The sequence below is a fragment of the Cylas formicarius genome, unplaced genomic scaffold (genome assembly GCF_029955315.1).
Source record: "Cylas formicarius isolate icCylForm1 unplaced genomic scaffold, icCylForm1.1 PGA_scaffold_7__23_contigs__length_41026272, whole genome shotgun sequence".
In the NCBI taxonomy this organism is placed as follows: domain Eukaryota; kingdom Metazoa; phylum Arthropoda; class Insecta; order Coleoptera; family Brentidae; genus Cylas; species Cylas formicarius.
This window is the reverse complement of record NW_026844352.1, coordinates 25591719-25614277: the sequence shown is the minus strand read 5'-3', so window position 1 is coordinate 25614277 and position 22559 is coordinate 25591719. Positions and strand designations below refer to the sequence as shown.

Here is a 22559-nt window from a genome sequence, read left to right as displayed (position 1 = left end):
TGTTTTGTTTTACGAAAATGTACCCAAAAACTAACGGTAGTAGAAAAATTATAGTATGCAACACGTTCGGTAAACTTTTTAACTCACTCGTTTATTAAAAACTCGTTCCGCTGCGCTTCGCTCGTGTCAAATAAACTCGTGAATCAAATGGCGTTTACCGCACTTGTTTCATAATATACTATTATATCTGATCGTACACAGTGTGTAGTCTTAAATAACAAATATTCTGTATCATTAAACTTAGACACGGAGGTGCCGCAGGGTACTATTTTGGGTTCTCTTTTGTATATTGTATATGCATTCGGCTTCTCTAGATCTCTTCGTTTCAGATAACTCCATTAAAGTATACTGAAGTACCTGTCAATTATGAGTTGTCTAGTTTTTACAATGTTTTGAAATTTAATCCATCTAAATTTTCGGCTATTGTCTTCGAGATTTCAGTGTACTTCCGGTAACAGCGAAAGTTTTTTTTACTTGTACTAAATTGTTTTCTTTAAAAAATACTCAGCATGTTATTTTTTTGGTTAAAATATGCTTTCTTCTTGTTTAAATTGACAAAAAATGAATTTTTTTAACGCTTTTACCTCTAAAACCATTAGAGCTATCGGAAAAAGATGAAGAACATTTCCTACTTTTATTCACCCACAGAATACAAGAAATATACAGGTAAAACTGGAAGTGCTATTCAGTTGTTTTATATGTGAAAGTGTAGCCATACTTTATTTATAAAACCTTTATTGACACCAGGTATAAAACAATATCAAAAATTCTGTTAATAGCTAATGAGAATAAATTTTAAAGCAGGGAGGGGGGGGGGGCGTGTTATACCAGCCAAACGCTGTCCTTCTATTGGAACGATATACGACGGCAAACTTTTAAGGATCTGATTTTGTGATATTTTTTATAAGAATTTCTGTTAATATACGTTTTCGTCACTAATTAAGATAAATTTCATCCCATTATCCAAATTGGGCACCTCGAAGTTTTCATGCCAAAGTTGTGGCAAATTTACTAGCTCACTTCACTCCATCTGAAATTGGAATTATTTCAAATAGCGCTTCGGCAGTTCTCCGGTTTCGATATTTGCTAAGTCTAATTGGACCACGTTCGCTTAATTAGGTAATAATTGGTGCCTTTGTTAACATCCGCGCATTGAACTTTTGAGTAATCTAAAAATGTAATTGTCACTCCATTTCGTGTACATTTTTAGTTTAGAGCGTTTGTGAGAAGGCCTAAAGTAATCTTTGGCTAGTCCTAGCAAATATTCACAAAAAAAAATTCCAAATTTTCGTTTCTTTTGTCCTACTCATCGTTGATAGATAATATAACGCGCCCCTGCAAACTTTAGTTGGCTATTTTGTTAACCTATATCTTGATCGACTATAGCCAACGCCTCTTTTCAATCAATTATAAGATAATATTAGTTCAGTCTGCAACCAAAGAACTTTGATGACCCCCTTCCTTATTTCCGTTTGAAAAATATACTTTCAAAATGGGATAGAATTTTTAGCATCAAATGGTTCATAACTGTAAGTGCTGTTACATTTCTTTTTTAATTCAAACAGGGGGCAAATTGTCCAATGTGGACTTAATAAAAGGCTGCGGACAATCAAATTACGCTCAACTATTCTTTGTACATTTTATATTCCGATACGCTCACTGTCATTTGTATCACAAAAGAGTATCTATATGTATTCAGTGCGCGTCCGCTAGGCTTTTGGCTGATGAGTTTCTAATTGTCGAAATTTAATCTCGGGTTGAATTTTTTTCCATCCGGGCTTATGAAACCCGCATCGCGGAAAATAACTGCGCAATATTTTCGTGAGCAGTAGCCATCCGAAATACGTCAAACGAATGGTTCGCATTCCTACAGGGCAAGTTTATTTTCATTATCGCATAGACACAGTGCTATCTCGCCGATGGAGCTGATATTTGTTTAAAAATTGCTTCCAAATTCAGATTAAATATAGATATTGCCTTCTAACATATGAGGTATTTTGATTTTCGATATTTGATAACGAATTCTTGATGAACTGGAAAATTTTCATGGTATTGTGCGAAAAGTTAAAGAAAAAAGAATGAGATGAGAAGAGTCTACAGTCTACAGTCTTGGTTCAGTTTTGGGATGTCAACAAACGCATATGTGTAGTAAAACAAGGTATACTTCGACCAGAATTATAGTGCTTTTACAACTGACCCCGTGATTAACTGTGCCTACTGTTTATTACTCCAAAATCGCAGCCCCTTGTAGAATTCCCTGTACCCTTCCAGGACCGTATTAGGAATTTATCTACCTACACTAACAAGCGGGATATAAGTATGTTTTCAATCTTTTTAGCCGAGCAATTCTTGAAACATGTACATAAAAAAATTAGTAGGAAGTAACAATTTACTACGTTCTATGTCTATGTTTTTATTGGAGCTCCTACTACTAAACATTCAAAACAATTTGTTTAGAATCCGAAGACAAATGGATCCGTTTTTTTTTTGCTGAGGTAGTTCGTCTTTTAAATTGTCAAGAGGTTCGACTACCAATTTCACTTCGTCTTGAAAGTCTGCGTTGTTTCTGTCTTCCTCTAACAGGGGCACATCTGATTCATTCCACGGTCTCTACATTTTAAAGTGTTAAAAAACAGGTACCTTAAAAAAATGTTTAATTGTAAAAAATATTTATCTGTATTTTTATGACGTAAATATAGTCTTAAAGAAGTCTGTTGTTTACAAATCGAAAAACTATGCAAAAGACACAAAAATGCAAGAAGAAGAATGTTGTTAAGCGACAGGCACAAAAGACAAAAATGGTTATTTTCAAACTTACCTGAAGTTAAATAGAGTACAGGTACTTACCCTTTGAACTATCCAGTGAAAAAGGCTTTGCAGGGTCAAAGATCGAGAGTCAGGTACACAAATACGTACTTATTGGAAGGATCACAGTCAAATACCTCCGTAATATATACGAACATACTGCAATTTAGATTACACTCTAAAGAACGATACATATCACCTGATGTTAAAACAAACGCTTCTACTTATTCGAGAATGCCCCTCAGCATCAATGCTTAATCAAATTTAAAATGGTCCATTTACGTTTCAAATAAAAATTTCAAGTTTCTACAAGTACTCTTGACGGTCTATCTCAGGGAAGACCTACTTAATGAAGAATAAACACCTGTTGGAATGGGTTTTGTCACGGTCCTGCGAAGGTCTGCGGTTCAGGTACTGTAAAATACTTAAAACGTCAAAGCAAATAAATGCTGTATTTATATTTTTTTATTATTATTCTATTATATTATATATTATATTTATATACTATTCTGAAATTTGTGAGCAAAGTGATTAAAAAAGTCCCAAAGCAATATTGTCTAAAGATGCTTATAGTGACAATAAGTAAATTTTCCGGTATTCCACGGTATCATATAATCCCTTATTCAAAAAGTTGGTACACCTGTTGTTGACATTTCCTTTAGCGTCATAGTGTTACATTTGCAAAAGCTAGGTAGCTAAGAATACATTCATATACACAGGGATAGGTGTGTGTAGGCGGTTTTTTACAATTTTGGATTTGAATTTGCAAGAACAAATTTGTGTTAAATTGTGCGCGAAAAACACAGTCATTTACCAGTAGCACGAGCGGTCAAAAGTGGCTATGAGTCAATTAAAGATCTATATCGCACCGCAAATATTCGCAAATTAACCACAAGAGTGATAGCGGAGGACTCGAACATTGCATATGGATCTGTCCACGACATTTTGGTTAATTATTTAGGTTTGTATCGTATAGCAGCACAGTGGTTGCCAAAAGACCTCAATTTCCTGAAAAAAGAAAATCTTTTGACATCGCAAAATAGATGACTTGGGTTTATCAGTACGACACGCAATCCAGACATCAGGCAAGTGAGTGGCGTTCACCAAATTAGTAGAAACTACAAAAAAAAACGTCGTTTTGAGACAAAAAAGAAGGCAATGCTCACGGTTTCCACGGATCACAACGGTGCAATGCATTATGCATTTTTACTAGAAAGCCAGATAGTAAACAAAGGGTATCATTTGGGCATTATGAGACATTGCGTGAAGCAGTTCACCGGAAGAGACCAGAAATGTGGGCAGAAAACTCGTGAATTTTGCACCTTGCACAATGCCGTTATTGTTCATAATTTTTTGAAAAAAAAAGCAACAAATACCTTCCAACAGCCACCGAATTCGGCTTCCTGTGACTTCTTTCTGTTTAATCGAGTCAAAGCAGCCAGCAGTAATGGAAAAACCGCAGGGAGCACTGATGGACTTACCGAAAACCGAATATACAAAGTGTTTCGAGGATTGGATCAAGCGTTGACATAAGTCTTGCATTCGACGGGGATTACTTTGAAGTTGATAATATAGATTTAGATAAAGAAAGTTGCATTTTCAATTTTATGAATAAATTCCGGGAACTTTTTGATCAAGGTTGTATGTTAATTGCATTGATGTGACGCATCGAGTGGAAAGCGATATAATATTAATATCAATATTAATATCAACATTTTATTGAGAGTGTTGATTTTTTTTAATTGTTATAGTTTTAGTATTTATGTTTATTTTTCGGCTCTCACTTCAATTACTGTATTTTTTTCAGTGCTTTGGTTTTAGCGGAAGCGCTTTTAATATGGTATATAATTTTATGTCTGATCGTACACAAATAACAAATATTCTGTATCATTAAACTTGCACACGGGGGTGCCGCAGTGTACTATTTTGGGTCCTCTTTTGTGTATTCTATGTACATTCAGCTTCTCTAAATCTGTTGGTCATTGTAGCTTCTATGCTGACAACACCTAAATTTACTTCTCATTTTCAGATAAGTGCGCTAAAGCATTTAATCCATCTAAATCTTCTGCTATTGTTTTTGGGAGTAACGCTCAAATTTCGTGAGTAAAAACAATATTCAAATTAAGCTATATGAAAATAAAACAATTGATTGATTCAAAAGTAGGCTTTAGGCTACACATAACGGCAAAACTAAGATCTGCATGTAGTAACTTGAAATCACTATACGGCCATAGGCACTACCCTTCACAAGATACTTGTAAGTTACTTTGTAATGCGTTGGTTTAATCACATTTAAATTTTTGTGGCAGGGTTTATATGTTACCTAACGTGCTTTTGGATACATTTTTGCAAAACGACACTAATACATTCACTGATACAATTGACAAACGTCAAAACTCATGCCGTGCGATAATACCTCCGAAAACATCCGATTGCTCTCAAACCCCTCCGGTAATATCCTGGAAATGTCTGAAGTGGCCGTGGGAAACGAAACTGACGTGGTAAAATTACACTTAATAATAATAATTAGGTGTTTTACAGAAGTGAGTAGAAAAAATAAATTTTAATATCTATCAGTCTCCATTAGTATTCAAAAGTAATTATAAGAAGAGCTACAAATGTTACAACAACAATAAAATCTAATAAACACTTCCATATTTTTATTAAAAATCTTATGCCCGGTCTATTTATCTATCTTGTTTTTTGTAATTGCTATTAAACTTTAATTTTTCATATGCAGCTAAAGCTACTTGCAGTATTTACTCTGTTAACTTGACATTACATTACAATTTATCGGATGTCTGCATTTTTATAAGGTCTATATAATTTGAAAGGGCAAAAATGCATTTTTGAAGAAGCTACAAACGAGATGAACTGAATAGGATTATTAGCCAGACTGTTCGACTGACAAAAGCTGACAAAATTCACTTTAGAGTTGGGAGTACCTAACATTCTAAATTTGCATTTTATTCGAGAACATCAACAACAAAAGACTAGCACCAGAGATTAACGACTCCTAATAATTAGCACCGTTACCACCTGTGGGGTAGGACATAACAAGCAATCCGGCAGAAGCTCACTTTTCAATTAAGGCATTTTCAAATAAGGTGAAATCTTCAACAGGATTATGACCAGTTCTGTGGACACCCGACGAAGACATACTCTTTTTTTAAAGCAAAGACCGACTTTAAGCAGTGCCTTAACGAAAACCAAATATGGAACTCGAATAAAACAAGAAACGCACACGGAATGACGAAACATTAAAATCTGGGATAGCAGTGCACGTTTGTTTCAAGCAATTTAATATAAAACGTTCAGAAGTCGGTGTTGATCACATGTCACGTAAAAAAGTGCAAATTTAAAGAAATTGTTTTCATAACAAGCACAACAACTTTTTGCACAACCCAGGTGTGGAAACACGCGATTCAGCAACCACTAATAAAGCATTGCTGGTGTCAGTGAACAGCCCCACCCAACTCTGTAAAGGACGAAGAAATTTAAAGTAGTACAAAAGCGGGGTGTTCCAAACCTTATATATATATATAGTTTATACTTATTAAGCTTGCCAACAATAATTAATAATTCAAAAACGAAATATCTTTAAAGGACATTTTCTATACTTCCATATTTTTATTCAAATTGTGTTAGTTTTCTAAGTGTACAAACGTAAGAAACATGCAAGTGAATATTGAAAAGATTTCTTTTTTTGAATAGGACACTTGTATAGTATAGTAGCTGGTCCTATACAGAAATATCCGACGAAACTAGGGAGCCACTTGAGGAACTATTTCCGAACTTAATTGTTATAACGAGGCAAACCCTTATTCCCTATAGCAAGTGTCCACTTTTGCACGTACCCAATATACGTTAACATTCTTACTTAATTGGTCAAAAAGTTCGGCTCTCGCATAGGAATAGGAGAGCGGTTCTCATGATAATGCTAACGATAATAAAAAAGTTTAATTCTTTTGTTGTATGTTAACATTTTCGATTGTTGAGTTTCTGGAATTTTAAAGTAAAGTACACAATAATTAAAATTGTATTATTTGTCAGTATAGGGTCAGAAAATATAATTTAACTTCTGATATATGCTGTAAGAATTAGTGGAATATGTATTCTTATAAGCATAAAGCATCAGACTTTTAATTTGACATTACTTTAAAATCCCAAAGAATAACTGGAATTAGGTACAATGCTGTCACAGATAAACAGTTTTCACCCGCTGATAGCATAAAAAGGAGTGCTGCTTGCAGTCGTAAATTTAAAAATTTAAAATGATTATTTTAGAAGTTAATTAGTAGGTGGAAATGTGTTCTTTTTATAAGAAGAGATTTTTGTTTTTAAAAATTTAGTCTTTATTTTTTGCGGAAAGTGAACAGTACTAGTGCGCTGATGTTTTATCAAATTTATTCAGAAATATCGTTATGTTTCGTCCTGAGAACAGTGCTCTGCCATAACTACACAAGATTCCCGTGTCAAATAATACAAACTGGGAAACTGAAAACTATGCAGCGGCAAACTATATTTTTTAAAATCAAGTTATAAAAAGTGAGTTTTTAGAAGTTTCATTCATTCATTCAGATAATAATATAAATCGGCTTATTATGATCTATAACTATAGGTAATTACGAAGTATGCATTAGTAATAATTTGAAATATTTATTTTGTTAAACTTTGATGTCAGTATTATTATTTTCTTTCAGTAGTCAGACCGTGCACTGAGCAGTGTAAAAGCCCATTTACATTGCATTGTAATATATTTGTATTTAAAAAAAGTATTAAATTATTTTATACTAAATATTAAATTTTACGTAAGTACCTGATTTTCTACATTGTACATATAGCAAGAACTAATTTTTGTTGACTTTGTTTTAGTGTTTAGGAAAGTTTCTGGGAATGTCACCCAAACACATGAATTAATCAAATATGACAACTGTGGTATACAGAATTTGCATCATTTTCCTGTTCGTAAATACTCGTTAAAATTTCTATGAAAACAAGAATTCAACATGGCTGCATTGGAAAGTTCTTCAATTTGTTCTTGTTAATTAGAGTAAATTGCGCGATTGTGGAATACTTTATTATCTATTGAAACCACGAACTATGGGGTAACATAGCGAAATTGTTGCTTATGTAATGCTTTGTAGGGCCTGTCAAATCTGCCGGTAAACTTTCGAAACTTTAAATTTACTCACGTGGAGCTTTCAGGTAAAGCTCAGGAAGCGACTCAATTAACCGTTTAAAGTTTGCCACTATGTGTTCCCGAATTTAAGTTTGTTTGGTTAATGTTGCCTCCCTTGGGCGCATTTATCTGCGTTGACTCAAGCTACAATTCTCAGTCATCAAGCGGAAGAATGTTTGGTGCTTATCCGCCGTCATAATGCGGTTGGTTTAACTCATTTGTCAACCAAGATTTTTCACTTTTTTTGTTTGCAATGTACAAAACACAGTTATGTCTACATATTAATACGTTTTGCTAAAAACAGTCGTAACATGCAATTAATCATCCAAGATCCACTCCAAAAAAGAGAGGAAAATATAAGACTGTTTACTCTATTTACGTAACAATTAAAAAGACCTCAGTGCTGAAGGGTTAGTGGCATCGGTCGGAAAACTTTAGGAAAGTCAGATATCGATTGAAGTAATTGACAATTTATGCCAGGTTATTTGACAATTTTTTTTATTCAGTTACCATGATAGTTTACAAACAAACTTCCTTCAGACTAAATCTCTACTTAACACTTTAACTAGTAACTGCATGCATTAACTAGGTAATGCATGCAGTTACTGACCAACTGCAGTCAAAGCGTTAATTGATCAATTTCAAAATAAAATTTAGTTTAGCGAATAATTAAATTAATTATTGACTCGATGATTATTGCACTAGAGCTTGTTATAACATAAAAATACAAAAGCACCTAACATAGAAAGAAAATAATTTGAAACACAAACACATTTATAAATAAGAAAAACACTTTATTTGTTTGAACAATTCAAACTTCCATGGCATTTGGGATTGCACAATTTTTTTGCTTTAAGGCATGCACATCTATTTGTTGTGCATTTTGTTTTACATTAGCATTTAGAAAATCCCTGTCCGGTACCTATCGACTGTTTGGTTGCAATAGTTCGTAATGGTAATTCAATGGCATTGTCTTGAATATCATTTGGCGTTAATATATTTTCGGGAGACACGCTAAACTGAGATCTGGAATACAACCCTTTTAAAATTCCATTGCGTGTTCCAATTTGAAAATAGTCATCATCCGTTTTGGTTTATAAACATCCCAATATTGCACGAGAATCTCCCCGTCCTCTATCAACTTCCGGTACCTCTCCTGGACACTTTCTTTATTACCGTTGACATTTTCAAGAATTTTCTCCAAATCTTTTTCACTGTTTATATTGTTTAATACCTCGTGTGGTAAGGAAGAAGAGGTAAGACCGACCTTGGCGGGTTGTCCAAACATTGCCTCGTAAGGATTTCGCTTTATACCAGCGTGAAGGGCTCGATTTTTCATAAACTGCACATAATCCAGTCATCTACTCCAATTACTGGTTTGATTTTGTTGCATCCATGTGGTTAAAATATTCTCAATATCTTGATTCGCACGCTCCACACTTTTTAATTCAGGCCACAAACCTTTCAAATCAGCAATGACGTGGTTAACAAATTGTCGACCATTGTCCGATTGCAAAATAGATGGTGTCCCAAATAGTAAAAAAATTCGAAGGAGTTGATCAGCAACTTCATTAGCTGTCTTATTCTTAAGAGCTCTAAGAATGACAAACTTTGTTAAGTGGTCCTGGTATACCAATATAAATTTAAATTTTTCATCTGGCTGTGATTGGAAGGCAATTAAATCTACTTGACATCTTGAATTAAAATGAGAAAACACCATTGGCTTAACCATCAAGCCTTTCTTTTCATTCGCCCTTTTTTTAAGGCACACTTCACACTTATTTAAAAATGTTTGAATATCTTGTGCTGTTATATTTTTAAAGCGAAGGTTAAGTTCCTTTTTCATTCTGTATCGTCCACCATGTCCTTTTCTCCTTTTCCAAAATATTACAAATACCAAGACAATACTAGACAGAGTTATATTTATAATTATTTATTTTATTAAATTAGAGTTGCTTCTTAAAAAGAAATACACAGACATATTGCAGAAAAGTTTTAAGTAAATACATTATTATTATCCCTATCAAGAGTTAAAGGAATTTTTTTCCAGTGCAGCAGTATCTCAGAAACGATTCGTTTCAGACTGTAACATCTTCAGTTTTAACAGAATTGAAAAACTATCTATAAAACGTTGCATTATCAAGGGTGTAAATTTTTGTGTATATAAATACATACAGATTAAAATAGTTTTCGGATAATTTTAATTCTAGCAAAACCATCAAAATTATAATTCTGTAACCCTCGTTTAATCCTCAAAGAAAAACATTGCTAAATCAATCGGTTCAGCTCCGGAAACCCTTTAATATGTAAATTCTCCGTTTGCCGGAAAATGTGATCCGCTTAAGTCATTATTGCATTTGGTTATTTCCGAGATCCATTTTCCATTTACCAACAGCTATATTTAGAATAAAAGCAGGAGTTGTTTCTTTATTGGGAAACGCGCTTTGTTAAAAAGTAGCTGAAAAGTTCTCTAAAAGCTAAATGCAGTGTTGTTAAATAAAATATCCTCAATGGAAGTTTAAGTGCAGCGCACATTCTGGAGATATCGACTTTTTAATTAATTTATTTTTCTTAACTTGGTAGTAGGTCTGTGTACATTAAGTAAATTAGTCTTATATTTGATGACAAATTTACGTCATAATTCTCACCAGAAAAGCGTTGAGAAAGTTTCGAAACTTTAACAAATAAAAATTTACAATAATGCTGCAAGGAAAGGTAATAGGTAAAGTTAAGGACTCGTTGACTACAATTTATTCGACATACACAGTAATTACTCCCTAAATACGTCATTTTTTGTCTGTTAATAGTCTATATTCTGCGCTTTTGTTTCATTTTTAGACCTCAGCTACGTTCTATACTGGTGGCGAATCACTTCGGGAGTTTCCTGTATTTTAATTAGAGGTTTATGAGTCAGAACAGTTGTGCAGTTACGTCATGTATAGTGACGTAATCAAAAATCATCTGTATGTCTTAGCTACATTGCTACCATTTTTAGATGCGGATTTCAAAACTGACAATACAATTCATGTGTCCATTTACTTCATCCAGTAATGAACTACAAAATTGCTCTAGCTGGAATTTAGTTTGACGTTTTTTCAGTTCTGAAAGTCAAAACAAATGTTGTAGAAAAAGTATAGTATACTAGGAAAGATTTGGTGAGCAATGACACCAAGCATATTCTTATGACATTTGCTGGTTTCATCAATTTGTTTACAGATTTCTTGAGACGTTCGTTTATTGAGAATTGAGAAAATTAATTGAAACCTCTTTAATTTGCCAAACCTATTGCATCATAATATTGGCGATCTCCGGACACTTAACTCGTTTTTTCCGTGAACGTTTAATGAGATTTGGCCATATTTTGACAAAATACAAAATAGCACATCCAAAGTAAAAACTGTCGCCATGACTATCATACCATCAACGGCCATAAATACTGCAAAAACTTATTGGCTTGAAGCAATATTTAAAATCTAGCGATAAATAATTTTCTAATAAAGTAGTTATTTCTATTGCATTGACTGTTTTATGGTGCTTCATATAGATTGCCTTCATAGGTTAAAATGTTTTTGATAGTCTTTTATATGGGTGTCTATTCGTTCAACTAACCATAACACTGATACCAATATTATTAACGAAAAAATAAAGGCTGCAAATGACTTTAAAAAAAAATTTTTTTCAAGGTTAAACAATTTCAGGTATGTAAACAAATTGTCATCCCTGAATATTTTTTTTGTATCTTGTTTTTTTTTTTTAAGAAAATTAAATGTATAAATTCTTTTTGGCATACTTGGAATTATCGAAACATTCTTCGACCGATTCGATTATAGTAGTCACGGAATATTAAATTCAATAACAAAAAATTAAAAACTCGATTTTTTTTTATCAATTAACAACTAATAATTAATTGCATCTTTTGGGCATTGAGTTTATAAGCCACCGACAAAATTCTACTGGTATTGCTTCCCATTCGGCTTTAATTATTTCCTAAAATCTAACTTATTTCTTGTTCCATGCTTGCCAACTGCATTTTTAAGGTAAGTCCAAAGAATCTCAGTCAACTTGAGATCTGTGACAAAAAACTTTTTGGCTGCTCTAGAAGTATGTTTTGGATCATTGTCCAATTGATATTTCCTCATGAAGTACATGTATATTCATTTTCGTCCATGATCTCCTTTATCCAGTAAATTGGTCCTACAGCATACCAAGAAAAAGCTCCCCTCAAGTTTGGATTACCCCCTTCATGTTTAATAGTTGTGATGGCATGTTTGGTAATAGTTCCTGGTTGAGCGTTTTTCTAACATATCGCCTGTCATCGAGACTTATTTTTTATTTTTCATTCATCGCTCCATAGTATATGATGCCATTTCACTGTTCCAATTTCAACGGCCTTGAGCACACTTTAAGCAATGTGTAAAGTTCTTTGAAGATAGTAGAGGGACTTTTCTTGCTTTTCTACCATGCAAGTTACTTGAATTGAATGGGTCGTTTTTAGAAGTCCCAATAATCTGTCTTCCTAACGGGCTGATGTTTTCTTGCTCGACGGTTTTCACGCACCGGTTGCTGTTTTAATGTGTTTTCCTTCATCTTTCTAAAATGACAGTGTACAGCTGATATCAAAGCCGATTTGATAAGAATTATTTAGATAAATTATCTAAATCAAAAGCAGGTACTGAGCGACAGAAAAGCTGAAATAAAATTTTCACATTGCCAAGCGTCGCGGCGGCCTCACGGTCCTGCAGTTATCGATTGGAGCAACCCAACACTTCGTATCAACCGCAGCTATCTGTTGCTTCTGTAGACGAAATTTATGGACCGTTTATACAAATGAATCGTTTCCTTTTCACGGACATTACGTGTAATCGGTTTTGATATTTTATTACGCCCTTTTTTCGGAAGAAAAGAAAATTTAATTTTTCACACAGGCTACTGTAATACTTTTTACAAAACTTCTGTATGCCTCCTACGTTGGTTTTTGTTGAGTTGAACTTGCTAACGTTAGCTTCTTTAGAGCTTAACTGAAACTTCACAGAAGTTTTGTAAAAAGTCAAAGAAAATTTGATAAAAAAATATTTCGCGTTTTTTAATTTTTTGTAATAGGATTTAATATCGCGCGACTACTGCCTGCCAAGCTCAATATTGCAAGCAGTCTTTTATATAGGGTAACTCCAAGTCTTAAAAGTGAGACCGAAAACTGAACAATGACTATGTACTGCCAAGGATATGTCTATTTTTGGAAGAAGTCAGCTAAAGTTTGATATTGTTAATTACCTTTCCGGGCACGCGTCAACTGAAACTAATCAAAACGAACCCCAAGTTCGAGCAGCTGAAGATATTATCTCATAAACAGAGTGTTTCATAAAGATAGTCGAATTTGTACATTTAAATTTCTGTAATAAACCACGATGCGTGAAAATATCAAGTATCGAAAATTTGTTTACATACCTGAAATTGATTAACCGCAAAAAAAACATACTTTTTAAAAAATCGTTGATACCCTTTATTCCTTCGTTAATAATAGTATTGGCGTCAGTGTTACTAGTGAGATGAATAGACACCCATATAAAGGACTACCGAAAACAGTTTAATATATGGAAGGTACCGATGCACCATAAAACAGACATTGGTATAAAAATAACTACTTTATTAGAAAATCATTTAGCGCCAGATTTTAAATCTTACCTCCAACCAATAAGATTTTGCAGTATTTATGGCCGATGATAGTCATTTCGACAGGTTTTACTTTGTATGTGCTATATATATTTGTATATATATAGTTCGAATAAAAGCCAGCCATGGACAACCTCGTTGGTAGAAGTTAATTTGTTATCCTAGTCAACAGGATTTAAAACCATGTAAGTGTGCATTAAAAAAAACACTTTTTATTGTTACTATATTTCTCTGTCCTTTTTCGGCATCCCTGTATAAAATATTATCGTTTTAAATGCACAATTTCTAAGTGCAGGGGGAGTTAACGCTAGAGTAAAGTTGAATATCTCACTAGTTTCAAAATGATTTCAAAGTATACAGGGTGACTCAAAAAGGGTGCCCAATAAACCATACATTTGTTTAAATGGAACATCCTATTTTTAAATTTTGTTTTGAATTCGTTTCCACATTCTTTAACTTTTTTATTAATACCTACATACCTAATCCTAGTAGTTTTTCCAATATTATAAATAATATACTAGTTTTCACCCTTGCAAATATTAAGATGTTAGCGAAGATGATGTAAAAAAAATATATATTCAACGGAACGTGAACTAGTTCAAAATAAACGAATATATTTGGATCATTTTGAATTGATAAATTTCGATTTTCTTAAATGGCACACCATATATATTATTTTTTCTGAAAGTCCTTACGAAAATCTAGATCTTTTATAAAATATGTCATATTTATACTACTGATGATGTAAAAAAAATATGTATTCAACGGAACCTGAACTAGTTCAAAATAAACGAATATATATGGATCATTTTGAATTGATAAATTTCGATTTTCTTAAATGGCACACCATTTTTTCTGAAAGTTCTTACGAAAATCTAGATCTTTTATAAAATATGTCATATTTATATAACTTTGCTATTTATTTTAAGACTATTGCTATAATATTAGTCGGCTATTAAAAAACTATTAGTCAACTGAACTCTGTATACTTGACTACTAACAATCTTTACAGTTTTGGTATTTACAATTTTCTCATAACTTTTGAAACCAATGAGCTAATGAAACTGCGAAAGTGTTAATGGGATAATTCGGTTGTTCGCTAAAATATCACGCTTTATCTATTTTATTATTTTTTTCGCATAAGATGTCAGATAAGTGTAGAAACAATTAGTGGAAGTTGTTCAAACTTTTATTTTGAATTCGAAAATGCAATAAAAAAGTATATGTTCCGTTTGAAATTTCAATGTCGCCACTGATTTCAGATAGAACCGGCAACATTGCAAAAGCGAAAATATTTTTAAGTTATACGTCAGGGCTACGTATCGAGTTTTATAACAATATCTGTTTTGTTTCTCATAAAACGTGTAATGGACTTCGTAGTCCTTTAGTCTTTATTTAACTTACGCTTGGAGACAAGATAATATCGTTAATTACTCTAAGCAGTCTACTTATAATTAGCAATCAAGAAGGTTCTTTGCTTGCAGAACAGAACTTTGGATTCAACACTCACACAATGTCTCTCATAGCTCCGAATCTTTCCCACATAATCAGAATGTAAATAATGATATAGATAGAGGCAAAGGTCAGTCGATTCATGACTCAAGTGACAAACAGCCTCATATACATCGGATGTTGCAGGATTAGAATTCCAACAAGGATCAGCCAAATTTGCCCCAGAGGTCCCCGTCAACCAAAATTAAAGTGAAGATCGAGGGTCAATATTTGCTGAAAGCTAAATATCGGTGATGATTGCGGGTTAGTTGCCAATTACTGCCTAATTGCTAAATGTCAGCAGAAATATTTTATTTTTGATGCTTTTCCTAGACAAGTCTTTCAACGTTTAATTTCCTATACTGACCGTTTTGAAAATTGGACAATTCTTTTTTATATATGATTAATATGAAAAAAATTGTTCTCCATTCCCTTTAATGCCCTTCTACTTTTTTAAACAAAAATTTCTTTACATTACTTTTATCCGATGTAAGCCGCAGAAACCTCTTGTCAATAACTTTCAAAAAAACTAGTTAGGAAAAAAAAAGTTGAAAATTTTCTACACTAAATAAATTTACGTCCTTCCCACGCCAATAAATTGTAACGTCGTAAAAGGATTTCTGGCACATTTATCACGTTCTGGCAAGAGCCCCTAAAGTTGGAAACTTTGCGATTATCACAAAATTCACTGTCGCTCAAATGCCGTAAATTGCGCTAAAACTATTATGTGGTATTCTGAGTAATTTATGTAATAATTGAGTTTGTGCAGCTAATAGCGTTATTACTATAAAATGATATTAAATTATAATATAGTAATATAGTCTAAAAATTCTTAGTTTGCTGGTGCTATAATATACCGATGTCAGTTAATATTCCCTGAAGGATGGATAATCCTTGCTGTTAATTAAGGATCAACGGCAACGCAGAATAGCAGGAACAACACTACTAACGCCAAAATACTGTTTGTAATCGAGAAATGTGTTTGTATAACCAAGAATTTTGAAATACCAATATTACCAAATATAGTATGTTATACAAAAAGTTTATCACCTGAACATACTCCTGAAATCGCCATGAAGTTATTTGATCTTTACAATCATTCAGCCATTTTATCAAAATGAATAGTCTTCAAATGGAAGAAAGATGATCCAAGACGAGGACTGATGGCGCTTTCAAATGTTGCTTCTAAGAGAATTAAATTTTAAGAGCCGAATATTCAAAATAAGGTAACAATATGTTGTTTTTGGCAAAAGAGTGATGGTACAGCTATATTTTCATTCATTATACAAGGAAGTGACTATTACAGCGAGATGGATCATGAACTGTTTTTACTATAGTTGACTTGGCAATCGATTCCACAAAATCCCAAATACTACTTGCATAAAATCTGCAATACAAGAAGAATACATGCAGAGTAGGGAGTAGAAAAATATTTTCTTCTACTCCCTACTCGTTAAAAATTATTCACTGATCAAGTGTGCGCAGTATTACTTTAACTAACCATTGTCGCGGCCCATTTCGGTGCTTTGGTGCCAGTTTTGTTCTTATTTTGACGTTTGACAGTTCTGATAGTCACGTCACACGCCACTGAGTGAATGTATTCCTGATATTTTGCAAACATATACGCCAAAAGTAATGCTCGTAAAAAAAGTATAGCATGCCACACTTTGATAAATTTCTTCACGCAGTCGCACTTGCTCCGCTCGTGACTAAAATGGTGATTATCAAACTTGTTGCATAAATTCCGCTTGACGCTTATAGCCACAGCGTAAACTAAAACTCGAAATTCGGATTATCTTTTATGGGTTTGCTAACGGTATTAACCCAGTGCCTCTTTATTGTGTTAAGGGATGAGCTCTTAAAACTCTGTGTACAATGATAGTACATGTCGAAAAATTGTTTGCTTATAACACACTTTCTCTGTTTTATCGTGGAAATTAGGGATTGTAAAAATTACGTTCTTTATGTGATTCCATAACCTTTTTTAATTACTTCTAGAATGGCAACGCATATTTTTATAATTACAATCCAGTTTTGCTGGGTTTTTACAAGGTTATTCACGATCGTACAATCTTTTGGCAGGTTTCAATAACCTCTCGTAAGCAGAGTTAATCGCTAGATACATTATCAAGCGTTAACGATCTTCCAAAATTGATTGCGTAAATCGAGTCGTTTTATGTATCTGGTTGGTAGTCTTGTCCGCAAAGCGGAGTCCAGTTAATAATGTTCGTAATTTCAATGTAATATACAGACGGGGTCGGTGGTCGGTATCAGATTGTGACTTAATTATTTCCTTTATGTTTAGACAATTGAAAAGAATTTATCAATTCAGTGATTGATTTTAGACGTACGAATAAGAAACTATTATAGATAATTTTGCAGAATCTGAAAAACAAATTTGTAATAGCAATAGAATTATTAAGAGCAATATGCTCGCAATTCAAACAAAAGCTTTTAAAACTTTTATGTGGTGGAATTGTTGCCGCGAGTAATTGCTGTTGACAATATATGCGCTACGTTGGGCGACTTTCTTTGTTTGCCTTTATTGCAATTATGTACAGTAATAAGTATTAAAAGTAAAACACTTTCCCTATCACATTTAATAAAAACAAAATTGTTCTTTGAGAAAAATTAATCAAGGATTTAAGGATGAGCAAAAATGTGTTAAGAATTCAACAATATTTCATACTTTTTCAAAATTAATTTTACTGCTTTAAGCTTAAGTCAATATTGTTTTTGTTTATCCTGGAATATTTAATATAACTTATCTATCCAAAATTTACTTTAAATTGATGATTAATCGAATTTTTAAATGAAATACGCGACATATTTCTTGCCTATCTTGGTTTTCCTATCAAGCTTGTCAAACGCATTGTATCTGTTTCTTTTTCTTAAGTGCCAATAAAGGATGAAAAAACATAAATAAAAATGTAGAAACAATACGGCAAAAAATTAACGTTAGGTTTTCCACAAATATTTTATAAAGTAAGTGACTCATAATTAATTTTATTGCTTTAAGTTTAAGTCAATATTGTTTTTGTTTCTCCTGGAATATTTAGTAAAACTTATTTATCCAAAATTTACTTTAAATTGATGATTAATCGAATTTTTTAATGAAATACTCGACCTATTTTTTGCCTACCTTGGTTTTCCTATGAAGCTTGTCAAACTCATTGTATCTGTTTCTTTTCCTTAAGTGCCAATAAAGTATGAAAAAAACATAAATAAAAATGTTAGAACAATACGGCCAAAAATTAATGTTAGGTTTTCCACAAAGATTTTATAAAGAAAGAGACTCATAATTAACTGATTTACGTCCATATCTGCTCTACACAGAGTATTGTAATTATAAGAGCTTATGTATATAACTTTTTCACATCTTCACTTGTGCCTAAGCGATTTGTTTGTTATATTTTATAATTGTTCGGCTATCAGAATATCTTTAATAGAGATTTTTTTAATTATTTAATTTTTGACATACAGAGTTTGAGTTTGAGAGCCAGTTTGACGTTTGTTTCCAAAATCTTCATAATCAGTATGAAGAAACGGAGAGGTAGAGGATAAAATAGACCCATCAAATATGAAAATTCCCGCCCATACCTTTTGGATTGCAGATATCTAATCCTGAAACTGTTCACGATTTTCACTGACCTCTTTTGAGTGTGAAGCGATTTTAGTTAGAATTGTGTGCATGCAATTATTTTCCATTTGAGCAAGTTCTTAGAAAAGTTGCTTGTCTTTTTTTAATAATAAGTAAAAACTTTCTACGAATATGTGTGTAAATTTTTCGAATGTTATTCTGAAATTCAAATGAAAGAAAACAAAAAAAAATCGGATATTGGGCAAGTACCGTGCGTTCAATTTATCTTGATAACATTTTAATTGGCTGTAACTTTTTTGTGTTTATAGATATCAAGGTAAACAAAAAAAAAACAAAATGTTGGGTTAGTAGCCAAGTGACGTATAAAACAAAACACTATCAATTTTTTGACATAAAAACCTTCATCATATTTTTTTTTAATGGAACACCCTGTATATTATATATGTGGTCAATAGAATATCTTATTCCGATTACAATGATGTAATACTCGTTTTTGACAAATCGGCAAAAATTGGAAATTTTTGTATAATTTCCAAGAGTGCCGTGACTGACTGCAACAATAATAGTTATTTACAAATGAAAGTAGAACAAAAACACTAAATATAACAAGACACACTAAAGTAAAAAATTCTTTAACTTATCTAAATACCAAATTTTTCTGAACACATTTGCCTTACACTCTAATTGTATAATGTCTTGCATTTAGTAACGTTTCCGAATTGTCTCTTAAATGATTGATTGCCTCTGAAATCCTTTGCCGAAGTTCCACGACATTATTACAAGAAGTTCTGTGGACGTGATTTATTATGTGTCCCCAAAAGAAAAAATTCCATACAAAACTGCATTCTCCTTTGACATTGTTCTTCATTTAGTTTTTGAGTTTTACGAAATTTAAATGCATTATATTTATATCATTTTAAAACTGAGCGGATTGATCCCCGAAAAATACCTGTCTCTTCAAGTACACTAGTAATAAAAGAAGATGGATGTGCTTCACAGAATCCTAATATGTTAGCCTTATTTTCTTAATTTAAAACATTATGATTCCTACATACCTTTTTAGCATTTTATACGTTACCGTTTGCTGCAAATGTCTTTGGAAGCCTTGGAAATATCTGTTTTGAAGGAGACAATAATTCAACCACCAACGTTGTTTACTAATATGTCAAACATAAACATATTTTTGTCAGCCAGGGCATCCTTTGAAATTATATAAAAATTTCCTATTTTTACCGATGTAGGCTTATATGGCAGAAAATTGATTGTGATTTGTTTTATGCGTCACATGAAAAAGACGTGGCTACTTACCCTACATTTTGTTTTTTTGTTTACCTTGATATCTCTAAAAACAAAAGAGTTACAGCCAATTAAAATGTTATCAATGTAAATTAAACGCACGGTACATGTGGCGTAGAGCAGCGCTTATCATCTGTTGCATGGTAAATAACGCAACGTGGAGTTCTCACATCTTACTAGTCCAACAAAACAATAGAACGTTAGGAATTAAATGACGGTGCACTGGAATATGAATATTATGCGAAAACGTCGAGAAAGTTGATGAGACTTCGACTCACGCACTTTCTAAAGTTGAAAACACACTGAGATACGAAACGAACGAGACGTCAAACTTACATGATCTACTCAGTGGTCTACTTGAATCGAAAACTGCGACAAATTATGAAGCAACATTAAGCGGCAAAACCTTTCAAACTAATTTGGCATCAAACAGCGTCGCTAATCTATGAGTATATAGCGCGCTCTGCCACCGACTCTAGCGGCCGATGGTTGGTTTAAAACTGTATCCAGTAGGAGTTCCGACGCGATGGACGGCGTGGTGCCATCGGGATTGATCCAGGCTGGATGCTAACGCCACCTGGAATACGAGCGGCGGGGTCCCGGATGCGAAAACCGGGACTGAAATGGGGTGCGGGATATTCCAGGCCTCCGGGTCCAACAGGTCTTGTAACTCGACCGATTTTTGTGTTGTGTTTTGGTCCTTCTATGTAAAGCATCGGAGTTCTGGGTCATACAGTGACGTAGAGTGAAATTGATTTTTATTGCACTTGGCATAACAAAAATCAAGAGTTTTCCGGACCGGAGCAGTAGATATTAAAAGGCAGAGCATTAAAGGCGATCTTAATACTACCTTAAGAAAAATAATTATTAAACTGATAACTATATTATTGAGGGATAGGATTTATATTGTTTTGTATAAAAATGCAAGCCTCCTTACTTTTTATAAAGAACAGTTTTGATTTTTTTCAGCTCCCAATGTCAATGATGGGGTTACCTAATAACAGCAGATAATACAGTCTTTAAAAGTTCATTGAGGTAGGGACCGTCAAAAGGGAACACGATATATTTTGAGATACACTATACCAATATCTAATTGAAAATATTCTATTTCCGATAGGAATCCACTAGATTTGGTTTCGAGCGTTTCCAGGCAGTTCTTAACGAAACTGCAATTGACCTTCTCCAGTGCATCACTGTGGCTGATATACACCGCAATACTATTAGTATAAATACTTAACACGCTTAAAATCACGTCAACAAACAGCCTTTTGCAGGATCTCGGCTTCTAATGACCTTATCATTTATTGATCAACGGTCCATACACTTCGGTGGGTATTTGTCTGAAATGCTTATATTAGCAAAACTATGTCTAAATTGGAATAACCAAATAGCAATTAACGCTCTGTTTCATCGAAAAGTATTTTGAAAATTTATTCCCAACATCGAAAAAATAGCTTCAAGTTTTGGTTTTCCTTTAAAATATGACAACAGTTGCCAGAAATAAACAATAAAAAAACTCCACCTGAACATACGTTGGTTGAGGGAAACCATGCTTTCTCCACATTACATTCAGTTGTTTCATTAATAGCGTCATTTTCTGTTTACGATCTGCAGACACTTAACTCATTTTCGCATATTTTGAAAAAAAAAAAAATTTAGATACGGCAGAACACAGTCATTACTATAGTCTATCTATATGAACGATATCTTTGACTACGTTACGAAGAGTGTTTTGATTTTAATACCTTAACCTTAAACGTAGACAACACATTTTTTATGCCGTTCTATTCTTATCGGTGGGGAATCCCAAGTTGGAAAATTTAAAAATACCAAATTCATTAGCAATAGCAGCTACTGATTCAAATAACTAACTAGAAATAATAATTGATAAACATTTAAGATGGGACTATCAGCTCAACAATTTAATAAAAGCATTACTCTTCATCTCATCTCCATCTCAAAGTTAAAGATTTATTACGCACTTTTTCAATCTCATTTGACTTATGGTTTGTGTGGATGGGGGGAAGTAAACAAATTTATAAAAATAATTCACAATAAAATTTAAGATATGTTTCCAAAAAAAAATTTCAAGAGTGTGGGCCTCTTAATTTATTTTCTCTGAAAATAGATTAGGAATTTTCAACGGAAAAGAAAAAATATACTTCCACATGGAACGAGGAGCCTAACTAAAAAAAGAAATGTAAAATACCTGGTGTATATAAAAAAATTGGGATGAAAAGTGGGTATAAATGCTAAATTATATTATATAATTCCAGATTATATGAAAAGAATAGTAAATATAAAAAACAAAAATGGATTTCCAAATCTGATAAAGAGTTGTTGAATGTTTTTGATTGAGGTTTAAATCTTTAGTTAGTTTTACAAATTTAAAATGCTGAATCTCAATCTAATTTATTGTAAAATGTGTTTGTATACCTACCTAAAATATGTCAAAGCTCAAATTGAGTAAAAAATGAATAAAAATCAAATTGACTTTCTGTCATTATGAACCAA

At 32.9% G+C, this 22559-nt stretch overlaps 1 protein-coding gene across 1 annotated transcript in view; it reads right to left on the bottom strand.

Annotated features, from left to right (window-relative positions):
• LOC132705096 (uncharacterized) overlaps positions 1 to 20461 on the bottom strand; it is a 115728-nt gene extending 95267 nt beyond the window's left edge. Inside the window, exon 1 of the mRNA XM_060675527.1 lies at positions 20382 to 20461. The gene's annotated coding sequence lies outside the window, so the exon portion shown is untranslated. The remainder of the gene's footprint in view (positions 1 to 20381) is intronic.
• Positions 20462 to 22559: the final 2098 nt, after the last annotated feature.